The sequence below is a fragment of the Ranitomeya variabilis genome, chromosome 1 (genome assembly GCF_051348905.1).
Source record: "Ranitomeya variabilis isolate aRanVar5 chromosome 1, aRanVar5.hap1, whole genome shotgun sequence".
NCBI classification, from domain to species: domain Eukaryota; kingdom Metazoa; phylum Chordata; class Amphibia; order Anura; family Dendrobatidae; genus Ranitomeya; species Ranitomeya variabilis.
Genome location: NC_135232.1, coordinates 1,086,847,276 through 1,086,872,355, shown reverse-complemented (window position 1 = coordinate 1,086,872,355; position 25,080 = coordinate 1,086,847,276). Strand labels below are relative to the sequence as shown.

The following is a 25,080-nucleotide window of genomic DNA, read 5'->3' as shown; positions in this document are numbered from 1 at the left end:
AAGGACAGGTCTGGTCAAATAATCTTCCACCAGCAGCCATTGTATGGACAGAAGTGCTTGTCAGTTTGGGAGGAAAGCTGCAATAAAAAAGATAAATTATCCAACTGCGTAACTGGCTGCACTACTTGTGTAAGGAGGGAAGCAAAACAGTTAAGGGCCATTAATACCGAGTAATACACAACATTAAAGAACGGTGACCTATAATAGATAGTTTAATACACCTGTGCTGTCATTGTTTCATAGTTTTTCAGGTTGAAAGAAGACAAGTCCATCAAGTTCAACCTATAACCTGAGGTTTCTGGCCTGTTTTTACAAAAATGTTTTACCTCAAAAGAAATAATAATTTGTGATCTCCTGCAGGGCTGCCACTAGAAATTTCAGGGCCCCATACTGGCAAATTTTTCTGGGCCCCCTTGAGACTCCGTCCAGGCTCCACCCCAGCCCCGCCTCTACCCCTCGAACTGTCCACAGTCTCACCGTTCTCTCTTGGAAAAACTCCACTTCTCACCTATCACACATTAACAGTTCCCATCACCAGATTACACATATAGCCGGCAGCTTTTGTTTTGGCCAAAAGATTTTTTAAGCCGCCACCATAACATGGTAGACACTTTTGGCCGGGCCCTACTCTGCTGTAACCTACTAAATATTTGTTAAAATATGCAATACAGTTTAGGTATATTTTTATTTATTTTATAATATTTAAAATGACCAACAATATATCATACAAGGAACAAATACTGCTACACCATGACCAGATGACATATTACCACCACATTGATCGAATAATATCACATACAAAGAACAAATACCGCTACACCATGACCAGACACCACACTATTACCACATAGTGACCAAATAGCACATATAAGGGACAAACACCACCGCACCATGACCAGACCACATATTATCACCACAAAGTGACCGAATACTACAATACTGATCAGTAATAAAAAAAACACAATACCATCACCATAGGTGCCATTATACACAGGATATCTGTACTTAGCATGCAGTGTCTGTGTACAGGTAATACAGTGATCACTGGTGATATTATACACAGGAGCTCTGTATATAATGTATAGGTAATACAGTGATCACTGGTGACATTATACACAGGACCTCTGTATACAGTATACAGTGTATAGTGTAAGTGTATAGGTAACACACTGACTCAATAGTGATGTCTCTTGGTGAAGTCCTTCATCTTACAACTTTCATCCAGCACAGACCGCCATCACTTCTTCCAGCCAGAACTTGTCTCTGCAGGAAATAACACAGTTATCTCGAGCTCCGCTTGCAGAACACATTACTTAATTTTTCCCAACTTCTACATTACACCACATGAAGAAAAAAAGGCGACATAGTGTCACTCTACACAGTAACAGGACTGCCCCCCCATTTAAAACAGAATCCTCAAAAAATAAAATAAATATGTCACTGCAGTAATAATATCCCTTAATTAGCCCCTATGGTAATCATATCCCCCATCCTGGCCCCCGTGTGTCGTATTCCTGGCTCCAGCCATATGTTCTCGCATCCTGCCCCATATAATCTCCCCATCCTGCCCCATATGATCTCCCCATCCTGCCCCATCTGTCTCCACCATATCCATCCTGCCCCATGATCCTGCATGATCTGTCTCCAATCCTGCCCCCAGTGTCTCCAATCATGCCATGTCTTTCATTCTGCCCCGTGTCTCCATTCTGCCCCCAGTGTCTCCAGCATTTCTGCCCCCAGTGTCACCAGCATTTCTGCCTCCAGTGTCTCCAGCATTTCTGCCCCCAGTGTCTCCAGCATTCTGCCCCCAGTGTCTACATCATTATTGCCCCCAGTGTCTCCAGCATTTCTGCCCCCAGTGTGTCCAGCATCTCTGCCCCAGTGTCTCCAGCATTTCTGCCCCAGTGTGTCCAGCATTTCTGCCCCCAGTGTCTCCAGCATTTCTGCCCCAGTGTGTCCAGCATTTCTGCCCCCAGTGTGTCCAGCATCTCTGCCCCAGTGTGTCCAGCATTTCTGCCCCAGTGTGTCTAGCATTTCTGCCCCCAATGTCCAGCATTTCTGCCCCAGTGTGTCCAGCATCTCTGCCCCCAGTGTGTCCAGCATTTCTGCCCCAGTGTGTCCAGCATTCTGCCCCAGTGTGTCCAGCATCTCTGCCCAGTGTGTCCAGCATCTCTGCCCCCAGTGTGTCCAGTATCTATGCCCCAGTGTGTCCAACAATTTTGCCCCAGTGTGTCCAGCATTCTGCCCCAGTGTGTCCAGCATCTCTGCCCCAGTGTGTCCAACATCTCTGCCCCCAGTGAATGAACAATCTGCGGTGAGTATAACAATGGATGGGTGTGGCTGGTCTTCTTCTGTGGTTAGCCAAAGGTAAGGACAAGTCCTGTGGGATGCACGCCTGGTTCTTTTTAGGGAATGTGATCTTGCCAACATTTGGCCTGCCTGTGATCACACACCCTGCTGTGCTAAACACACGTTCTGACAGTACACTTGCCGCAGGGCAGGCCAACACCTCCAAAACGTAAAGGGCAAGCTCAGGCTGTGTGTCCAATTTGGAGACCCATGAGTTAAATCAGGAAGACTCATCACTTAGTACGTGGAGATGTGGTAACACGTACTCTTTCACCATGTTGTTGAAATTCTTCCTCCTGCCGTATTAGATGGCGGTGCCGGATGTTGTGGCTTGCTGTGGAATGTTTTCCTTATTTCGACCATGCTGACCCTCCCCTTTGAGGTGGTGCCGGTGCCCCAGGTGTTGGCTACTTCCTCCTCTGCCTCTGCCTTGTGCTTCCACTGAGACCCTGCTGTCAGGTGGGAACGTCATCAGTAGCGAGTCTACTAGCGTGAGCTTATATTCCCACTTTTTCCTATCCCGCTTCAGTGATAGAAGTAAGGATGGTATATTGTCTTTGCATCAGGGATCCAGCAAGGTGGCCAACCAGTAATCAGCACTGGTATCAATCCAGACAATTCGGCACAGTCACAGCAGCATGTATTAGCTTTTGTGCGCTGGACTGCCCAGAAGCAACAGCATGCTGTCCTCAGCAATAGGTGCATCATCTAGGTACTCTGTACTGTATCTCCCAGTCACGCTCCATTGATGAAGGAGCTGCACTGAGTGTCACACTGCTGTGAACAGTTCCTCCTCCTCCTCAAAAACTGTCCACTAGCTGTGGGTACAGGAACCCATCCTTCGAGCCATTTGTTAATGACTGGCCTGATATTGGTGTGAGTGGTCCCTGTTCCTCTTCCTTCAGTGCTACCACCTCAACCACCATTGCCTGTTTTTTTTCATAGAAGCATAGAAGTGGGATAGTAACTCTGATGATGGCATAATCAGCACTTGCCATGTTCGTGGAGTACTTCGAAGCAGTGCAACACGGCACACATGTCGGTGGTTTTAGGACATGCACAAAATGCTTTCCACCTCAGGCCCAGGAGCCAGTTTTTGCCCAAGGCATTGTGGACCCTGACAGCCAGCCACCCTTTCCCAATACCCGCATCTGTCCACTGGTGGGTTGAGGACCCCAATGGAGGAGGCAGGTCTAAGCCTAATGGAGATGCTGCATAGGCTCCCATACTCTCACCCTTCTCCCTAGTGCATCGCCTTGGTTGCAGTGGGTGGTGAAGCAGGGTGGCTGTGGTGTCCTCTGGAGGCCAGTCACCTCAACCTTCCCCTGCTAGGGTTTTTTTTCCATACACCTGCCATTTCAGGACCTACCCATACAGCGAGCTGCTCTCTCTTCCGACAACTTCCCCCGTGCCTTACGGATTCCCTTCCATGATGACCACGGGTAACAGAGAATCAGGGTTCAATTCTGGAGAGGGAGCATGAAAAATGGCTACACATCCAAGGAAGGCAGTAGGTGCACAAATTACTCACTCCTGACCAGGTGATGTAGTGAAGCAAAATAACCATACTGGACTCTTTATAGGCTCTGTAATTGGAAAGAGTACTTTAACAGAACAAGATGGCAAAAAGCAAGAACTAAACTTGGCCTCTGAAAATATTTTGGGATGAATTTAAAAGATTGTGCAGTGGATTGGATTTGGAAAAGTTTGGAAGCTGCGAATGACCATTAAACCAGTTAATTTTACATTCTTCTGGGAATTTCTGTCTGCAGATCACCATAAACAGGCCAAATCTGTCAGTAAATGCATGGAAAGATGCTATTATGTTGTGGAGTGTGGAAGAGATGTATTACGGACATGCGGCACCACCATATTAAACAAAAAACTTCAAGGTACAACAAATGTAAAAGGATCATATAAGGACAAATATGTCCTAATTGAGCTTAGAAGCAACTCCGTGCAATAAAGTATTGTATACAGAGGAGGGAAATTGGAGCCTATAGTGCTTCAAATGTAACAAACTTTGATTAACCACTTTCCGACATCGGTCGTACATTTATGTTGATATCGGACTCCCTCCCTTTGATGTTGGCTCCGGCAGTGAGCCCACATGTTTCCCGAAACATATCAGCTGTTTTGAACAGCTGACATGTGCCCGGAATAGCCACAGGTGGAATCGCAATCCACCCATGGCTGTTAACCCCTTAAACGCAGCTGTCAAACGCTGACAGCAGCATTTAAATTGCGCTTCCGGCAATCCCGACCGGAAATACGCACCCCGGTGACCCCGTCACATGATCGCGGGTTACCGGTGTGTCGGCATGACAACCAGAGGTCTCCTGTGTTGCTGTGAGCACCACCCAGTGGTCGGTGTTCATAGCAAGTGAGTAAATCTGCTATACTGTATAGTGGCGATCTGATCATCGTCTCTATGTACCAGAGACAATCAGGTTATGGCAGCTTCCTATGGAGACTATTGAAGCATGCCCAAAAAAATGTTTTTAAAAATATAAAAAAAATAAAAAAATATATACAAGAACAAATTACCCCCCTTTCGCCTAATTCAACAGAAAAATAAAATCAAACATACACATTTGGCATCTCCGTGTTCAGAATCGCCCGGTCTATCAATAAAAAAAGGATTAACCTGATCGCTAAATGGTGTAGCGAGAAAAAAAGTCAATCTGCATGCTATAGAACAGTGTTTCTCAACTCCAGTCCTCAAGGCCCACCAATAGGTCATGTTTTCAGGATTTCCTTAATGCTTGAGCAGGTGATGAAATTATCACCTGTGCAATACTAATTCCATCACCTATGCAGTAGTAAGGAAATCCTGAAAACATGACGTGTTGGTGGGTCTTGAGGACTGGAGTTGAGAAACACTGCTATAGAAGCTGTCAGCGCTGCAGCTTCTGTGCACTAACCTTAGAGACTTCCTGACATGCACTGTGCATCTCAGCTCTGGAGACCCAGATGTCGTCATCATGACGATATCGGGTCTTCATGGCAGCATTTGGGACCCCGCGACGTGCCGTGGGGTCTTTGATCCAAAGGCAGAGGGGCTGTCAGCTGTGATCATGTTTGATCGCAGTGTTCCGGGGGATTAAAGTGCCGGGACTGGTCCGTGACTGCTCCTGGCACTTAGTGTCGAGTGTCAGCTGTGACAATCAGCTGACACCCGGCCCCGATCACACGGGTGGTGTGCGACCGATCGGCTATGACATACGATCCAGTCCATGGTCAGACGGGCCCAGCCCACATGGACAGGATAGTAAGTTGGATGTCAGAACTTTTTTTCACCACTTAGGTAAAAAAATAACCTAGACATGTTTGGTGTCTATGAAATCATAATGACCTGGAGGATCATAATGACAGGTCAGTTTTACCATTTAGTGAACCTAGTAAAAAAGGCAAACAAAAAACAAGTGTGGGATTGCACTTTTTTTGCAATTTCACCGCACCTGAAAATTTTTACCATTTTATAGTACACAACATGGTAAAACCAATGGTGTCTGTCACGGTTCACGGGGAGGATACCCTTATCATCCCCACCACTCACACCAATTTGTCATCAACCGGAGTTGTTTGGTTGCCCCCGGTTCTTTCTGAAGGAGATTTATCTATATCCCACTTCCCAGTTCCGGTATGGAACTTGCAGCTCTCTGGCACCCCCCTTGCCCTCAGGTCAGACAGGGTACTGCACCTAGGATGATTAGTTGCCAGAAAGGCTGCCTTCTTTGTACTGGCTAATGGGCATGCTGCAGCAAGGGCGATATAACTACTCCTACTCAGGTGGAACAATAATTATCAATGCCGCCAGTCGCTACAAAGACTCCCAAAAGCACAGGACAAATCCGCTGCCACCAGCTCTGATTTCTTAATTATTAACGGGTCCAGAGCCAACCCAGATTAGTAGCGTAATTCACTTCAGAGGACGTGACCGTACGTTACAAAGCAAGGAGAGACAAAGCTAGTAATTTTATATTTTACTCCAAAAAAAGGAGGCTGGGAATGCCGCCTCAGTGACAGGCGGAAACCTTGATGACGTCACTGCTAGTCACTAATGCTGTGCTCGCAGCAGCTCATTTTTCAGTGGTTCTCAGCCTGGATAGTCGCATCTTGGCACTTGATCGGCAGCCTATTTAGACTGCAAATTGAGGAACACTCACTCAGAATAATTGTGCAGTGTAAATGCATATATAGTGTTGTAAATCACATTATCTTCCTGCAGTGACAACACTCCACTGTAGACATTTACGGCCCTTTTTTTCAATAGGTTGGGGGATTCAGAGGGAGACAGGGGGTCCCCAGGTATTGTTTGGCTAGGTAAAAATAGATGAATTAATAATATCTAATATATAATTGTCTAACGGTCACTTCCGTCTTTCTGTCTGTCCTTCTGACTGTCTTTCTTTCTGTCTGTCATGGAAATCCCAAGTCGCTGATTGGTCGTGGCAAAACAGCCACGACCAATCAAAGACGGGCACAGTCCGGCGGCAAAATGGCTGCTCCTTACTCCTGCCGCTCCCATATAATGTGTATTAAATAATCTTGCTACACTCCCAATATTACCATTAAAAGGGAATATAAACAAAACCGGTGTGTCCAGCCAGTTTAGCATGACATAGGTAACTATATAATGTCAGGTGAAATACATATAACGCTGCACCTATGAGTACTATCGAATGAATAATGCACAAATGTGCCCAGCTGAAACTCTACCTGTAGACATGGTGGGGGTGATCTCTGTGCTCCAAGACAACCTTGACGTGCGTTTCGCTGTTACACACAGCTTCGTCGGGAGGTGAAGTAGCACCATAATGTGTGTCATTAAATAGCACCATCCTGATTACGTTATGTGCCGCATGTGAACCGGCGCATTACCCTCATGTTGCGGATGTCACGGAGAGTGCGTCGCCCAGTGTGCTCGTCATCCCGCAACGCAACCGGGTCATGTGACCCACGATACGTTGCCCAGACAACCGAACACAACTATTAGAGCGCTGACTCTCTGCCCCTCCACAGCGCATGCGTGGGTATGCGCACTATGTGCCAGATAGACCTAACATTTAATAAGTACCAAATACCAATTAGTTATATATAGAAATACAATAGCTCAAACACCATACCTATAAATACAATAGAGAGAAGGATTTGCTGATAACTATGCCCTATTTGATTGAACCTAGTCCGATCACATGCACAATAAATATAAAAACATATTATAACTAATACAGTTTAAACATCTGACTACAGTTTAATAGATGATAATTAAACTACTAATATATATAAAGTGACTAGTGCTACTGTGCAAGTAAATATACAAGTGAAATATATAATAAATAAATAAATCTTTGCATATGATACATATTAAATCTCTGTAAACCTATACATCCAAGGTAAATGTGATAAACTATGTATAAAATTACATGTAATTAACAATATAAACAATATATAGTATAACAATGTACAAAATGTGTTAAAGTGTCTAAAGCTCATATATAAAGTGCATAAAATCAAAACTATAGAACATTTACATATTCTCTTTACTATCTTCATGGCATCTTCATAGCGTCTCATGGGAAAAATAGGGTTGATGTTTTGAAGCTCTGAGCTGACCCTTATGATAATTATAAAAAAGGGAAGGAGAGTGAACTTCATCCTCACAAACAACTGTACAAAGGAAAAGCAATAATGTTAGGATATACATCTGTAAAGATATTAAATCATAACGAAACAGAAGAACCATAATGTAACGTACAAACAACAATAAAATATAAAATTCGCGCTACTATAAGAAGGGTTTGAAGCTCACATATTCATTTAAACCCTTCGGGGTAATAGTGTACAGTGCAAACATCCATTTACTTTCCTTTTTCAAAAGTTCCTTCTTGTAATTACCCCCTCTTATCCCTAACTGAAACCGATCAATCCCTTTGACTCGCAAGAGATTTGGGTTGCTCTGATGGTACATCCGAAAATGTTTAGGAATCGTCTTGAGGGTATCAGTGTCCAAAGCCAAAGCAGCATTCCTAATATCTCTCGCATGTTCCAGAATGCGTATCCGTAATTGGCGGGTGGTCATGCCAATGTAGATCAGCCCACAGGGGCAATAAGCATAATATATTACATTGTCAGTCCTACAATTGATGTTATATGTGATGGTGAAGCTTTTACTTCCATCACTACTGTTGAACACAAATGTACGATCCACAAATTTACATGCTGAGCAGTCACCACATTGGAAAGACCCCCATCTGGGACCAACTCGATTTGAGAAACATGACTTTTGAGGAGCCACATAGTGGCTTTTTGTTAGAATATCCTTCAAATTCTTGGATCTCCTCCATGTAACTGATGGAAAATGTGGAATGCATTTGGCAAGGTCATCATCTGCCCTCAAGACTGACCAGTGTTTCCCTAGTATTTGCTTAAATTGTTTCCACTGTGAATTAAAACTGGTTATCAGTCTCACCGGTTGTGTGTTTGTTCTAAGGGTACTGCCACACTCTGCAACTTTCCAACGATCACGACCAGCGATACGACCTGGCCGTGATCGTTGGAAAGTCGTTGTGTGGTCGCTGGGGAGCTGTCACACAGACCGCTCTCCAGCGACCAACGATGCCGAAGGCCCCGGGTAACCAGGGTAAACATCGGGTTACTAAGCGCAGGGCCGCGCTTAGTAACCCGATGTTTACCGTGGTTACCAGCGTAAAAGTAAAAAAAAAAAAACAGTACATACTCACATTCCGGTGTCCTTCAGGCCCCTTGCCGTCTGCTTCCCGCTTTGACTGAGTGCCGCCGTAAAGTGAAAGCAGATCACAGCGGTGACGTCACCGCTGTGCTGTGCTCTCACTGTATGGCCGGCAGTCAGTCAGAGCAGGAAGCAGACTGCGAGGGACCTGAAGGACACCGGAATGTGAGTATGTACTGTTTGTTTTTTTTTTACTTTTACGCTGGTAACCACGGTAAACATTGGGTTACTAAGCGCGGCCCTGCGCTTAGTAACCCGATGTTTACCCTGGTTACAAGCGAACGCATCGCTGGATCGCTGTCACACACAACGATCCAGCGATGACAGCGGGAGATCCAGCGACGAAAGAAAGTTCCAAACGATCTGCTACGACATACGATTCTCAGCGGGGTCCCTGATCGCTGCTGCGTGTCAGACACAGCGATATCGTATGGATATCGCTGGAACGTCACAGATCGTACCGTCGTAGCGATCAAAGTGCCACTGTGTGACAGTACCCTAACTCTATTTTTGGACTGAGATAGCAAATGTTCTCTAGGCAGCATCAATAGTAAAAAGATCTAATGTTAAAAATAATAAAAAAATAAAAAAATAGTTATATACTAACCCTCCGTCGGCCCCTCGGATCTGGAACAGGCCTTTTCCGCTCCTCGCGACGCTCCGGTGTCCGCTCCATGCATTGCGATCTCGCGAGATGATGACGTAGCGGTCTTGCGAGATAGCTACGTCATCATCTCACGAGACTGCAATGCACTCTTGGGACCGGAGTACGCGAGGAGCATCGGTAAATGCTTTGCCTGGATCCGGGGGCCGACGGAAGGTGAGTATATAGCTATTTTCATTTTAATTATTTTTTTTAATAGGGATATGATGCCCACATTGCTATATGCTATGTGGGCTGTGCAATATACTACGTGGCTGTGCAATATACTACGTGGGTTGTGCAATATGCTACGTGGGCTGTGCAATATACTACGTGGCTGTGCAATATACTACGTGGCTGTGCTATATACTACGTGGCTGTGCTATATACTACGTGACTGTGCTATATACTACGTGGCTGTGTTATACACTACATGGGCTGTTATATGCTACGTGGGCTGTGCTATATACTATGTGGGCTGAGCTATATACTATGTGGGCTGTGTTATACACTACGTGGGCTGTGTTATACTACGTGGGCTGTGTTATACTACGTGGGCTGTGTTATACTCTATGTGGGCTGTGCTATATACTACGTGGGCTGTGTTATACACTATGTGGGCTGTGTTATACACCATGTGAGCTGTGTTATATACTGTGTGTGTGGGCTGTTATATACTACGTGAGCTGTGTTATATGCTACATGGGTTGTTATAAACTACGTGGCTGTGTTATATGCTATGTGGGCTGTTATACACTCCGTGGGCTGTGCTATATACTCTGTGGGCTATGTTATATACTACGTGGCTGTGCTATATACTTCGTGGGCTGTGCTGTATACTACGTGGCTGTGCTATGTACTACGTGGCTGTGCTATTTACTACGTGGGCTGTTATATACTACGTGGCTGTACTATATACTACATGGCTGTACTATATACTACGTGGCTGTGCTATTTACTACGTGGGCAGTTATATACTACATGGCTGTGCTATATACTACGTGGCCGGCTGCGAACAATCAGCGACAGGCGCAGTCCGGCCGCAAATTGGCGCGGGATTTGAACCACGCTTCACTAATTGGTCACGGTTGGCTGTATCCTTTGTGTTCAATGTATTATTCTTCTTCATAAATAAACTACATACATATTCTAGAATACCCGATGCGTTAGAATTGGGCTACCATCTAGTTACTAATAAACAGCTATTCGAACTTGTTTGAAAATCAATAGTTTGGAAGCAAAGAGGATCTCAGGAATAATAACACTATTTAAAATAGGTAACTCATGGGAAATATTGAAATATTCTACAAAAAAATTCTACATTTTTTGTGAAGGTCTTTAACTTACTAGAAGACAACTATATAGAGTATCCAATGATGCAGTTATTATAAAACATGAAACATTATAATGCACACCTCAGAACGCCCACCTAATATCACGAGTGCTGGTGGTCACACATGCTCAGTATTTCTGTCTCACTTTCTGGATCCTCTTGTGCACATGCAATGGCTTCTATTGCTGCTTTTGGTGCCCACCCATTAATAAGAATACACACACTAGAAAAGACATGTAACCAGCACTCGATATCTTAGGTTGATTCTTTTGAAGGACTCCTGAGTACACCAGTGGGCACCAGAAGAACATCTGATAGCCTCATAAATGGATTTTTAAAAATGTTTCAAAATAAACAATTTCCCTTCTTTGTGTGATTCAACACAAAAAAGTTAGTTCCAACTAAGGTAGGCAAGAAAGAGGCTAGTCTGGGAAATCGGTTATTCTCATTTTCATTTTCTTAAGAATTGTCCTACGATCAAAAAATATAGGTAATGAGCTCCGTGTCTGTACAGAATGGATGAAATATTAGAATATATATTCTTTTAAAGGTTATTTCCGGTGCACAATGGATTCTACATGTTTCCCAATGGCTGCAAGAGGACACTCAAATGCCTCTAAAGTACATGAAATGTAGAATCATCATCCATAACAATATAATACAAGAGTATGAAGGACATCTCTTTGCAGATATAAACTAAACTAGGACAACTTATTTTTTTTTAATACGGTTAAACAGTTCCTGTGGGAATTATAAATTAATAGGCCTCCTATTCCACTGGTTACCTGGCACCTGTATTAATAGAACAGCTTATTTAGGACAGGCATCAATCAAGGTGTCCTCATAAATCCCATAGCACAAAACTTTTATTAATTGACTTTGAAAAAGCAAAACATATTCTGGAAAGAGTAGAGAGATATTAAACAATTACTTAAGATATGCTCAGTTAGTTATAGTAAATTGACATTTAGATTGAGCAAGCAGACTGAAATAGAGACGAGGCTTGTTAGCAAACGAGCATCAGAAAAGGGAACTTTGAGGCAGAGGTTTAGTTTGAAAAGAATTGACTCAAAGTATACAGTGGCTACATTTCTCAGTTTCTTCCATTCGCCCATGTAATATCTCATCTAATAAACCATTTCCTCTGCTTATATTAAACACTGTTTTGGTTAGTAAAACATTTAAGGGGTATTCTCAATTTTTTGGAACGTATCCCCTAGTCATTGGATGGGGAATAACTTCCTGACTGCTGGGAATCAGACGGTTTGGACCTCCTACTGTTACCAAGAACCATGGCTCTAAAGAGCCCCATGTCAATAAAGCAGTGGTCAATCATGTGAACTGTCACTCCATTCATTCTTTCGGGACTCCCAAATACCAGCTGAGAGCTCGCCTATCTCTGATAAACCCATTAAGAATGAATGGACCAAAAGTGCACATGATCGTCTAGTGCTCCATTCATATGGATTCTTTAGAGTCCCTGTACTCAGGAATAGTGGGGGTCCCAGCAATGCTGTCATTGCTGTAATCAGGACGTTAGCCCCTGTCCCAAGATCCCAAGAATAAGAGATAGCTTCCAAAGTTGAGAATATCTCTTTAAGCTCTTGGGTCAAATCAAGTGGGGAACCTTCACTTCATCTAAATGTCAATTTTGAATCAAGATTCTGTGCTAGACTGAAGCTTACTTTTTTGACAAACGACAGACCAAATTTTCTAAAAGGTGCTAAAGTAATACCATAACCTCATAGCCTTCAAGAAGTATTTTTATCCAGATGTTTATTATTGTAATATTTTAATGACACATGCAAGAGGACTTTCCACTAATGCTTTTGTCCTCTAGTAAGAAAAATCTCTAATACATGACTTGTACTTTTATTTTTTGCAATTTTTTTTACTTTTAACTTGGACTTGTTAGTCAATGGGAAAAGTATGGAAATTTGGTCGGCATATATGTAACTATAAATTCGTTTATGACCCAGAAACAACCTTGTTAGAAACCTCATTACGGAAGACATAATCCATCTCACTCATGCAGACATGATTTCTGCTAGTATTTTGATCCACATAACTCACAATTAAATCCATTTATTTCCACTTATTTAAACAAAAAAACAAGAGGATGAAAAAATATCTAAAAATAAATAAGCCATCTTCTTTTGAAGTAGAAGATAAAAGCTCTATCACTGAGTAAAAGAGATTTGTGCAACACTTTGTCATTTTAATTAATGTATTGGAAGAAAAATCTCTAACAATTACAGCATGAGGTCATCAAGTTCTAGGAGTAATTACACAACATTATTAAAGATATTGGAATTTTGGAAGATTACATTGTATTGTGCACAAACTAAGAAGATCAAATAGAAGGAGTAATTACATTCTCAAGAACATGAAGAATAGAGGCGTAAGGCAGGACAAGATGTTGTCACACTAAGGTATTGTCTTCAATTTTTGTTGACTATGACAATGCCGGTTGACTATTCAGTGCCGCTTCAACATTAACTAGGAGTGATTACCTCCATTATACCTTATATGATGGAACATTTCAGATTTGAGCATAATTTAAGGAAATAAATCTGTATAAATTCATAGTGTATAGAAGTGGGCTATCGGCCTATAAAAGGTTTAGGTGCGGTTGTATGGATCCGTGAAAGATTCATATTCTGCTTCACTATAATACTTGATTTGGAGTGGTTTGGCAATGAGTAGTGTGAATGATCTAGGTTATGTCGATGAGAAGAAAGTTGGGATGGTTTGTTCATCCAGGGGCATTCAGTTAGCTGAAGGTCGATTTTTCTTTATGAATGAGAGGTTGTCTGGTTAACACTGGAGGAGGTGACAAGAAGCACGTGTTGAGAGGTGCTCCTAGCGAGCATCATTGTCCAGGAATAAATTGTGAGCCGACTGTGAAAGTAACAGTGCCACCATAGAGCAATGTACAGGATTAGACTACCAATAGGATAGGACAGCTTTTGGGCCTCTGTATGGCTTGTCACTGAAGCAGTGTGGGCTAATTGTGCTGTCAGGCCTGAAAACAGTCAGTCATTGGGTTGTGCGAGTCCTTTGCCCTGGGAGAGGCTATAACTGGGACTTACAGATGCTTAGTCAGATGCAAAACTAAGGAAGATTTATAGTCATACTCAGTTTTATGCTGAAAGCCACAAGTCCATCAAATTCCCCCGAGGACCCGACATTATGGTGAAACGCGCGTTGGGGAACACAGCCGAGGTACAGGCAGGACTAATGCAATGGGTAAATACCTTATATAAATGTATATGTGCTGCTCTTCATTGAAAGACAAAATGCTATCATCACCCCATGCCCTTGGTAGACAGGCACTTTTTCAACAAGACAATGATCCAAAACATAAATCTCAAGAAGAAAAGAATGAAAATGATTCAGTGGCCAAGTATGTCTACTGATTCAAACTCAATGAAGACATCTATGGGATATTGCGGAAAGGCAAGTTGGGCATCACTCTCCATCCAGCATTCAGGCTCTAAAATAGGTCTTTCTTGAAGAATGGAAAAAGCTAGATATTTCAATAGGTTGCCAACTTTTTAATTTTATGCCTAAAAGACTTGGTGCTGTCCTTAATAATCAAGGAGGTCCTACATAATAGTAGATGTAGTAGTTTTCAATGTGGGGTGTATTCATTTTTGAATCCACTAATTTGAGTAAAACTGAAGATTTTATAATGAAATTTATATTAACCTTACTTTTTTGTTAAGGGTTAAAAATGTTCTATACTCCGTCTCATCAAAATTTTAGCAACTGTTCTTGTGTTCATTGAGATGTTGATTAAAATCTTACTTTTCAAAAAGAGTGTACTCACTTATGCCAATCATTGTATATAGTGCTTGTTTATTGCTCCATGTCTGTCATCCAGATTGTTATCTCGCACTGTTTATTATTATTATTATGTATGGTGGTACTGGTGTCTTTAGCATCTATCGATTTGACAGTAGCCAAATTTTAGTATTTATTTTGAAATCAGTTGTCTTTTCTTCTTGTTTTTTTTTTCTGTATTGATTTAAGCAATAGTTTTACAGAAAACGGTTATCACACAGTATTTTTCCGACAATTTCTAGGAATTTCTTACGTACGCTACATAGCGTATTTCCAGTAGTCATAAAACAAAGGATGCAATAATATAATGCGGCGCATTAATAATTTAATGAATTCAATACATAGATGTCATTGGGTAAATTGTTCTCATCCTTGTTAAATCAGAAAAGAATTGTATAGATTTCTAGGAGGCATTGAATGAACTAAATGTAAATTACAATGCATGAATATGTGCGAAAGGAGTTATTTATAACTTATAACTGAATTCACCTATAAAAGGGAATGTGTCACCAGGCTTTTGCTTTGTAATCTGAGAGCAGCATAAGGTAGTGGCCGAGACACTGATTCCAATGATGGCACTTGCTGATTTGCTTGCAGTCATTTTGATAAATTCTCTCTTTTATACGCTGTAGTTCTCTGAATGCCGAGCTCTGTATCCCCGCCCCGACTAACGATTGGCAGATTTCTGCATACACTGTACAGATGAAGAAAGTAGCCAATCACTGGGGGGGTTGCATAGAGCAGGAGGACTATATGGCACCTGTAGTAATAATTAGTGATGAGCGAATATACTCGTTACTCAAGATTTCTCGAGCATGCTCGTGTGTCCTCCGAGTATTTTTTAGTGCTCTGAGATTTAGTTTTTCTTGCCGCAGCTGAATGATTTAGCCAGCATAAGTACGGGGGGTTGCCTGGTTTCCCCACATGTACTTATGCTGGCTAACAGATGTAAATCATTCAGCTGTGGCAATAAAAACAAAATTTCCGAGCACTAAAAAATACTTGGAGGACACCCGAGCGTGCTCGGGAAATCTCGAGTAACGAGTATATTCGCTCATCACTAGTAATAATCTCTTGCTTATAAAACACTAATTTTATTGAAACTACAGTCTAGAATTGATGTCTCTGGCCCCTACATTGACAATGGAAGCTTTTTTTCAAGAAGAGTGGGCAGCTTTACCATCTGAGAAAATAAAGAACCTCATCCACAACTACCACAAAAGACTTCAAGCTGTCATTGATGTTAGAGGGGGCAATACATGGTATAAAGAAATGGGGTATGTGAACTTTTGATCAGGGTCATTTGGATGTTTTGTGTTGTCATTATGATTTAAAAAAAGAAAACACAGTAGTTTGTTAATAAATGGCTTCACCCAACCACTAACCATAAGTGGAGAAAAAGTTTTGGTGTTATCATTCATATTCACTGAAAAAAGAGCAAGAAGGCAAAAATTCTGCCGTGATATGTAATCTTTTGAGCACAACTGTAAATACAGACTCCAAGTCATACCCCCCAAGCATACCAGTATTCCTAAATAAATACAGATCCAAGACCGGACACCCCTAAATAAGTTTTTGGCAGAACCAAACAGCCTAAGTACATGGAGATCTGAGACCAGTCCCCCTACAGTCTAACAGCAGACCCCATTAAGTAAATATAGACCAAAGACCAGATACCCTTAAATAAATATAGACCACAGTCTAAACTCCAAAACAAATTCATAGTCCCTGGGCCCCAAAACAGAGACAGTATATTATCAATTTTCTTACCAATCTTGTTCACTACTGGGTGGAGATGGTGTAAATCGGAGACATGTTCTCAGAAGTTTATAGAATAAATGAACAATTTACATTTTACTCAAAAATATACTTCTAAAGAGAAAAATCTGAGAAACTGAAAATTTTGCAGTGGTCTCTTAATTTTTGCCAGAGCTGTATGCTTTCTATATAAAAATATTAAATAGTAATACATTGATATTTATTACTTCCTTAAACTTTCAAATGTTACACTCTTTGTATTTTAGCTTTAAAAAATATATAAGAGAAAATCTTAAGAAATCAGATGAAAACTATGAGTTTCTGAAAAAAGCAACATTTTGAGAAATTGCACATTTAATCTTTGAAGAATTTCTACTTATAAATAATATATTTCCTCATATTCATCTTCTGATCTCAGACGGGATTAAAGTTATCAGCCAGCATGAAACAGTCTTTATTTGGTTGTTCTTTGCGCTAATCTCTTTTTGTGAGGATGGTTATTAAAGCTAGTAGGCAAACTTACTAACATAATGGAGAATAAGTGTAATATCCAGCTACCAGCTAAAGAACATCCTCGAAACTGATCAACCAGAGCAATGAACCATGGAGAAATGAGCATGAGTTAGGTCAAATGGGGTCTTCTTGGCATGCAGTGGTTAGTATCTGGTACAAGGGCCAAAGGTCTAATAGGAGGACACGAGTCTTTGCATTCCTACTATTGCTACTTTCAAATATGAACAAAACATTCAACATATTAACTTGGCCTTTACATTTCACAGCTCTCCAATTAAGCATCTGTGGGATGTGCTGAAAAAAAAAAGCAACCTAAAGTATTTGCTACAAACATGTTGGTGGTGATAGATACCACAGGACATCATAATGGGTTTAAAGAACTTTATACCTCAGAGCTGTTGGGTACGAGGGAAACCTACACAATATGCGGTACATTGTTGGTCATGTCATGATTAGTATTATCCCTCTTTTATGAAGCTAATTAACAAAAATGTACCATGGTCTCAGAACTGTAAATGAAAGCTCCTGTATTCTCATGAAAAATCTATAGAAACCATACTTTCTGCCATGCACAATTTACAATCTGTAATTCTTGTTTGGAAGACTAGCATTTGGACAGATTCAGACCTAATGAACACAGCCGGCAGCTTCCCATGCATCCTTTATAACCATACACCTAAACAATCTTTTCAAAACTTCAGGTAATTAGTGTCACGCTCACGCCCTGACTGGTAGGTGTGAGCTCGGGGGGTTTGTGGCCCCACTGGGCCACAAACCAGACTACCCTGGAAGGGCCGTGACTGTGACAGCTGCCTGGGTTTTCACTGGAGCCTCTGAAGGTGAGGTCAGGCTTGTGCAGCCGGCAGCTGCCAGGTGCTACTCCAGGGTGGTGTCTGGCTGTGGCTGCTGATCCCACTTGGGAGACAGGAACACCAGGATTGGTGCGGGCATCAGGCAGGAAACACAGGACTGGAAGGCACAGCAGGAAACACAGGACTGGCTAGGGTGGCAGGAACACAGGACTGGAAGGCACGGCAGAGAACACAGGACTGGTTGATGTGGTGTATGAAGGAACAGGTAGGGACCTGTTCACACTGGAGGTGCAGGTACGGATATGTAGTATGGAGGAACAGGTAGGGACCTGTTCACACAGGAGGTGCAGGAACGGATATGAAATATGAAGGAACAGGTAGGGACCTGTTCACACAAGAGATGCAGGAAAGGAAACAAGCAGAAAGGAATGAGGTATGAAGGAACAGGTTGGGACCTGTTCACACAGGAGATGCAGGTACGGAAACAAGCCAGAAGGAAAGGAGAATGAAGGAACAGGTTGGTACCTGTTCACACAGGAAGAGAACCGCAAGGCTGCGGATAGGAATGGTAGAGCAGCAAGAGATAGTGTAGCAACAAAAGCTAAGCAGAGCAGAACCACAAGGAATGCGGAGAGGAGCTGCAGCAAGAGATTTCTGCAGAAGCTAAGCAGAGCGGAGACACAAGGAATGTGGAGAGGAGCTGCAGCATGGGATAACTGCAGCAGCAGAAGATAAGCAGAGTAGAAAAGAGCAGAACCGCCAGAGTGCGGAGCAGAGGTAAAGCCACAAAGGTACAGAGCAGGCAGAGCCGCAAGACTGTGGAGTGTAAGCAGACTGAGAACACGAGGAAAGACACAGCAGGGAAGGAAGCCACAGACAAGGAGACCGAGATAAGACTAAGTTCAGACAAGGAAATGGAACAAGACAAGAAACAAGGACAAAGACACAGGGACCAGGATATTCAGCCTCCTGGATGGCGGACAACAAGATCAAGGCAATAGCACAGAGAAAAGCCTCCAGAGAGGGAGTAACACAGAGCAAGGCCTGGCAAACTCAGCAGCTAAACACAAACTGAGCTAACACATTGCACAGGCCCAGTCCACTGGGTGGAGCTGCACTAAATACTGGAGGCCTCCTGGCAATTGGTCAGGAACAGATTAGACAGATGCACCTGATTCCTATAAGATCCAGAGAGTTCAGGTGCCGGCCCCCTATACACACAGCCAGGAAGCATGCAGAGAGCAGAGACACAGAACATGCAGCTGGCATGAAACAGAAACCACATCATGGCCTGGAGCAGTGGGTAAAATAGTGTGGGAGATGAGAGGCCATGCCATGATGCCAGCAGAGTTGTTACAATTAGCATTTATAAAATCTAGGATTAGGGTATGTTTCCACAGTCAGTATTGGCAGCGCTTTGGACGCAGCTCCGTCCAAAGCGCTGCTGGCTTTTGTACACGCGGTGATTCCGCATGTATTCATTGAACCATAAGGAATCACCGCATCCTATACATTGGACTGTGATATTTATAAATAGATAAATAGATATGCTGCTGGAAATGGGATTTCATAAAATTCCTATCCACTACGATGTAACATCTGGCCTCTGCGGATTGGACGCTGCGGCTGTATGCAGCGTCCAATCCACAGCGTTTACTGAACGTGGAAACATACCCTAAAAACAATGAACAAATACTTTGCAGTAAGTATGTAGCTAGGTAAATAGTAATAGTACATGCAAAAAATATAGGGATCTTGGTTGACACTATTTTGATCAAACGAGTAAAAGCCATCAGACTATGACATGTTGTACCCAATCAGGATGGTCCTATCTCTATTTTTTACCTCTCTATGTGCCAACAGGCCTTTATAGACGTGGGAAGAGCAGGACGCAGGTCTGACTATTTGCACCTGCCCCTGGAAAGCTATTATGACATGATGCACAGCCCAAAAAGGAGGGGGGACACCCCTATATTTACATAGTACAAGGAACTAAAGCAAAACTGAAGAAATGAGCTGGCACGCCTATTGGTATAAGTGCAAAGTGTACTATTGCACTTATACCGACAGGTGTGCAGGCCCATTTATTCAGTTTAAATTCTCATTTATCATTAAACAACATTATCGTTTGTAATAATTGTTTTTTTTTGGGGGGGTGCAGGAACTGGGAGAGGAAAAAATGTGCCCATTGGAACAGGATTGGCCATGTACCGTGCATGTAAGAAGTAGAGACATGACGACAATGAGACAAAGTCGGGGTTAGAGGTCAGGAGAGGAGTGACACAGTGTAATGGAGCAGCAGCAGGGTGGTTTATACTAAATGGAGATGGTGAAACCAACCAATAAAAATCAGCAATTGACAGTGAATCACCAACCACCTGACCGTCTTGGAATTAGTTAGTAGGGTATTTGGGAGGTTAACAATAGAAACACTAGGGATTTAAGATAAGATAATGTAGAGTGGAAAATTTGATTTAATTAATTAAATTAACATTTTGATGAAAAATGTTGGGAGTCTGCCTGAGCTTATGAGTTGGCAAGAGGTAATCCAGGCCGATTGAGGTGTCTAAAAGAATTAGAATTTAATAACCATCTTCCCCTCAGTTATACAAATTTAGGCATCTGCTCATAGGCTAATATTGGTGTAGCATGGGCGAGAAGGGGCATGACTTTGCTCAACTGTCTAATTCATGAAATGTTGGGTGACAGAGTGGCATAAATTACTCCAAAACCGAACCCCAGTCTGACTAGAGAGTACTTTTCTGGCGGCTGTGCATACCAGTTTATAAATGTACTGAATTCATTAAGTGCGGCGTTCAACGCCGGCCACTTGGTCTCAGTCTTAGCTGGTAAAATGTTTTGCGAGTGTTACATTTCAGTATGCTCTACTATAAAACGTTGGAAATTTTTGAAAACTACTAAGGCCAATACAATATTTATTATTATTAGGCGCAAGGTGACCCTGCAACAGTCATGATAATCTGCTGCGAGATGCACTGACAACCTAATAGTGAATTCACAATTTATTATTAAATAGTTTTATACTGAATTGTTCAGGTATATGTAACAAAAATTCCAAGGCTCTGTGGTCACCTTTATGGGTTTTCTGCGCTCTGCCGAGAAAGAACAATTTACATGCCCATAATAGCACACCGGTATTTGCCAAACGCTTTTCTCAAGTAATAGAGCTTTTGATACAAGCTCTATCAGAAAACAGAATGGAGACAAAGGAAGTCAGCAATAGAACAAAAATACAGTAAAAAATACGTTGATGGCATAATCAGATTCTGAACATTAAGGACAGCAGTTTCTTATTTGAACTTGTTTGTTTGCCATATATTATATTTCATGAATAACATTTTTTTCATCGAATATAATTTATTTAAAAAGAATAAGAATTATTTGTGGCTGGAAAAAAAACTAAATTTGCCATTGTTGCTAAGGGCTTGTTTTCATGGCATTTGCTGTGTAGAATCAATGACAAGTTGAAGAGTAATTAAATCTTTATACAAAAAAAATTAATATTTCAGTGGCTTTATAGCTGCAAGCAGATTAGTGTTGGTCCAGTCTGTGCACTCCTGCCTGCTAAACGAAGCACCTCTTGAAATGAAGAGAGGTTTTTGAGCGATTGGTAGTTGTCTAAGGCTTGAGCCACAACCCATCTGCTTGTAATTGTAAAAGCACAGAAATATTGAAAACTTTAGTTACTCTTTAACTTTATGATGCAAGTCATTACAATTATAGAAAATATATAGACCCCGATTCATCACTGCCTTTACTCCTAATTTTAGTCTAATTTTGTATGTCTCATGCCTTTATTTTTGCTTGCACCTAATTTATTATTCTATTTATGCCTTTTTTGAAGCCTACTTTATATATATACTCGTCTGTTTTTTCTTCTTCTTTTAGTTTCCCTTTTTGTGGGCAGAGTCTAGCAATTTCAGATGTTTTTGGATGAGTTTCAATTACAAAGTTGCACTGTTTGGTCCAATTTCACTCCAGTTCCCACCTCCCCACCAATTTTCCTTTGAGTATGCCAAACTTTTGGTGCAATTTTTGTGACTTTCTGTGAAAATGTGTGCCTTTTGGCAGCAAGAGTTGCAAAAGGAGTTCAAGACAGGAAGAAAGACCAAAATTCATTCAAAATTGCGCCAAATTAATAAATTGTTTGCTCCAATTTGTTGAATTTGGCACCAACAAATGGCCCCCAACACCACAAGACAAAAATGGAACTGGACTTAAAAAAGCACAATTCAGAAATCGAAGCCATTGTGTCTATATATTTTAATTCTATTCAAATTATTTTAAAGCGGTATTTAAAGTAGAAAATAAATGGAAGTCAAGGAAAACAGGACAAAGTCTCCAAAAAATAATTAAAGTGAGTACATTTTTCACAAAATGCATTTTATATGGACTATACACTGTTGTAAGGGACTTAGCCCCAAATAAAACCACACTAGCACTGTACCCCTTACTGGGATGGTGCCTGAGAAAATACATTTTAATTAATAGGCAAATAATGGGGCTTTGGTGCACACTTAGAATCTTAGAATGGTAGAGTTGGAAGGGACCTCCTGGGTCATCTGGTCCAACCTCCTGCTCCATACAGGATTCACTATTTGCACTGCCAAGAGTTTGGTGCACCGTTACGCCTCTTCATTTGCTTTTTGTGGGTTCTTGCCCCACTTCTGATTGACAGTCCTTGCTATGGAGAGTGAGCACTGTCTTAATGCTGCAGCACATATGCACTGCTTGTACCTGGCTGTTATGATCTGGTGGCCTAGGAGCAGCATGGGACGTACTCTGGAGAAGGTGGTATCTGTACTGAATGCAGACCCTGAACTTAACACCGCAACTAGAAGTAGCTGTGGGATACCTACCAATCCTAGACACCTCGACACAGCCGGAGGACTAATTAACCCTATAGATAGAAAAGGGAAAACTATCTTGCCTCAGAGAAAATTCCCAAAGGATAGACAGCCCCCCACAAATATTGACTGTGAGAGGAGAGGAAAAAACATACACAGACTGAAAACAGGATTTAGCAAAGGAGGCCAATCTAGCTAAATAGGAAGGATAGGACAGAGAACTATGCGGTCAGTATTAAAATACTAGAAAATATCCACCACAGAAAATACAAAAACTCCACATCTGACTAAAGACATGGAGGGTATATCTGCCTTTCCAGAGATTCCAGCTTGGCTGCATAAATCCTTACACAGATTAAGCTGGATAAGAAAAAACATGAAATGCACTGAACAATAAGGCCCACAACATGTGGGCAGCAAAAACAAGCATAACTTATCTTTGTTGAAAAGAACAGCAAGCAGGAGAGACCAGGAAGGGATGTGAATCCTCCAGAAACAATTAACAACTGGCACTGACTAAAGGGTGAAGCCAGACTAAATAGCCCAGTCCAAAGTGGACACACCTGATGACTGCTGTGAAGGACAGACAGCAGCGCTACCACTTATAACCACCGGAGGGAGCCCAAGAGCAGAATTCACAACACCTGGCCACATGCACACACAAAGACCAGGCATGTTCTCCTACCAGTCTTATTCCTCTCTGAAGCTGCTCATTACACTTCCGGGTGTATTGGCGTAGTGAGCACCAGGAGAGACAGTTGTAGAGAAGCTTTGCCACTGGCTCTTATTTTGAATATTCAATAGTGTAATAGTGAGGGGCTTCCAAGTAAAAACAGCCAGGAGAATGAACTGGTCACTTCATTTAACCACTTCACAGCTTTGGAAACATGAAGCAATTAAAAGATGCTCAAAAACATTGAAAAAGTAGGTTTTAAATTGCCAAGTATACCAAAGGTTCATTCTTTTTTGCATTTTATAGCACTATTTCAGTCGAATTCTAGGCGGAATCCACCTGAAAAAGAAATCCTATGCGCAAATTCCTTGGGGTAGCTCACACAACCGTACAATTAGACAAGTGATATCTGATGTTTTATCTGATAGCACTCGGCCCAATGTTATACTATACTGATGCCGATTCAGCATGAAAAAACAATTACAGCATGCTGCACATGGCTCGAATATTTGGATCGCACTCACCTATACAAGTCTATGGGTGAGTGTGAAACATTGGACTGCACTCAGATTTTAAAAAAAGCTACCAAGATTGTGCCTGGCCCCTTGGTAAATCCACTCACACATCATGGGTAAGCGTATACATGTATGATTTTATAACCCTGTATTATCTGCTATATCCATAGCATATTTAAAGACTATGTTCTGCAGTAGGTTTTAAACGGTCCGATCTCCGATACCATGTGCATCTTGTCAGCACAGCCATATTAGATCTGCACTCGTTTATATACTTGAGCTGTTTATGCGGCGCCCCCACTGCCGCAGGGCCGAGGGGTACCCGGTACCGGGCCTGTGAGTCTCTGCTCTGGGGTTGTCACGGTGGCTAGGCCCGGTCCGTGACCCTGCCGAGGGGCGCACAGTGAATGATGTGACGGGTGACGGTGGTGGTGCTGTAGTAGTGCGGTGCAGTAAATAACGAGGACACCAGGTTGCAGTCTCTTTACCTCTTTACTGAAGATCTCTGGGTCCTCAGTCCGGAACACGGTTCACCAGGCTGCGCAAGTCCAGCCGGTCCAATGGCACCTCCAGAGTTCTCTTCACAGGTGGAAATCGGTGCCTTCCTTCTAGCGCTATGTGTTGTGGTCCTTCCCTGCTGTGCTTACAGAAAGTCCCCCACAACTGTTGTGTCTGTTTCTTAAGTTCCCTCACAGCTCGATTAGATGATGTTCTGCTAATCCTCCGTCCCTCCCTGATGTTCTGGTTGGAACGGCACCCGTTTGACGGGTAGGCTCGGAGCTCTTCCGGGACCCTAGAGTCGCCCCTCTCCACAAGTTGCCCCCCAAGACTGCATAGGTGATTTAAGGTAGACAGCCCGCCTTAAACTGACTGTCCTGCTGCTGTTTGGAGTATTGCTTGAAGCTGAATGTTATGATACTCCCTCGGCGTTCCGGCCACCGGTAGTGCGCCTCAGTAGGATGTTGCTTCGGTCTTACAGCACGACTCCTACTGGTATTTCTCCTTTTGCGTGATCT

The 25,080-nt window shown here is 42.3% G+C and overlaps 1 protein-coding gene and 1 pseudogene across 2 annotated transcripts in view; one reads left to right on the top strand and one right to left on the bottom strand.

The window, feature by feature from the left end:
- Positions 1-25,080, bottom strand: part of KCNIP4 (potassium voltage-gated channel interacting protein 4) — a 1,385,815-nt gene that overhangs the window by 1,040,986 nt on the left and 319,749 nt on the right. The window lies entirely within an intron of this gene.
- On the top strand, positions 3,710-3,902 carry LOC143797513 (18S ribosomal RNA; annotated as a pseudogene).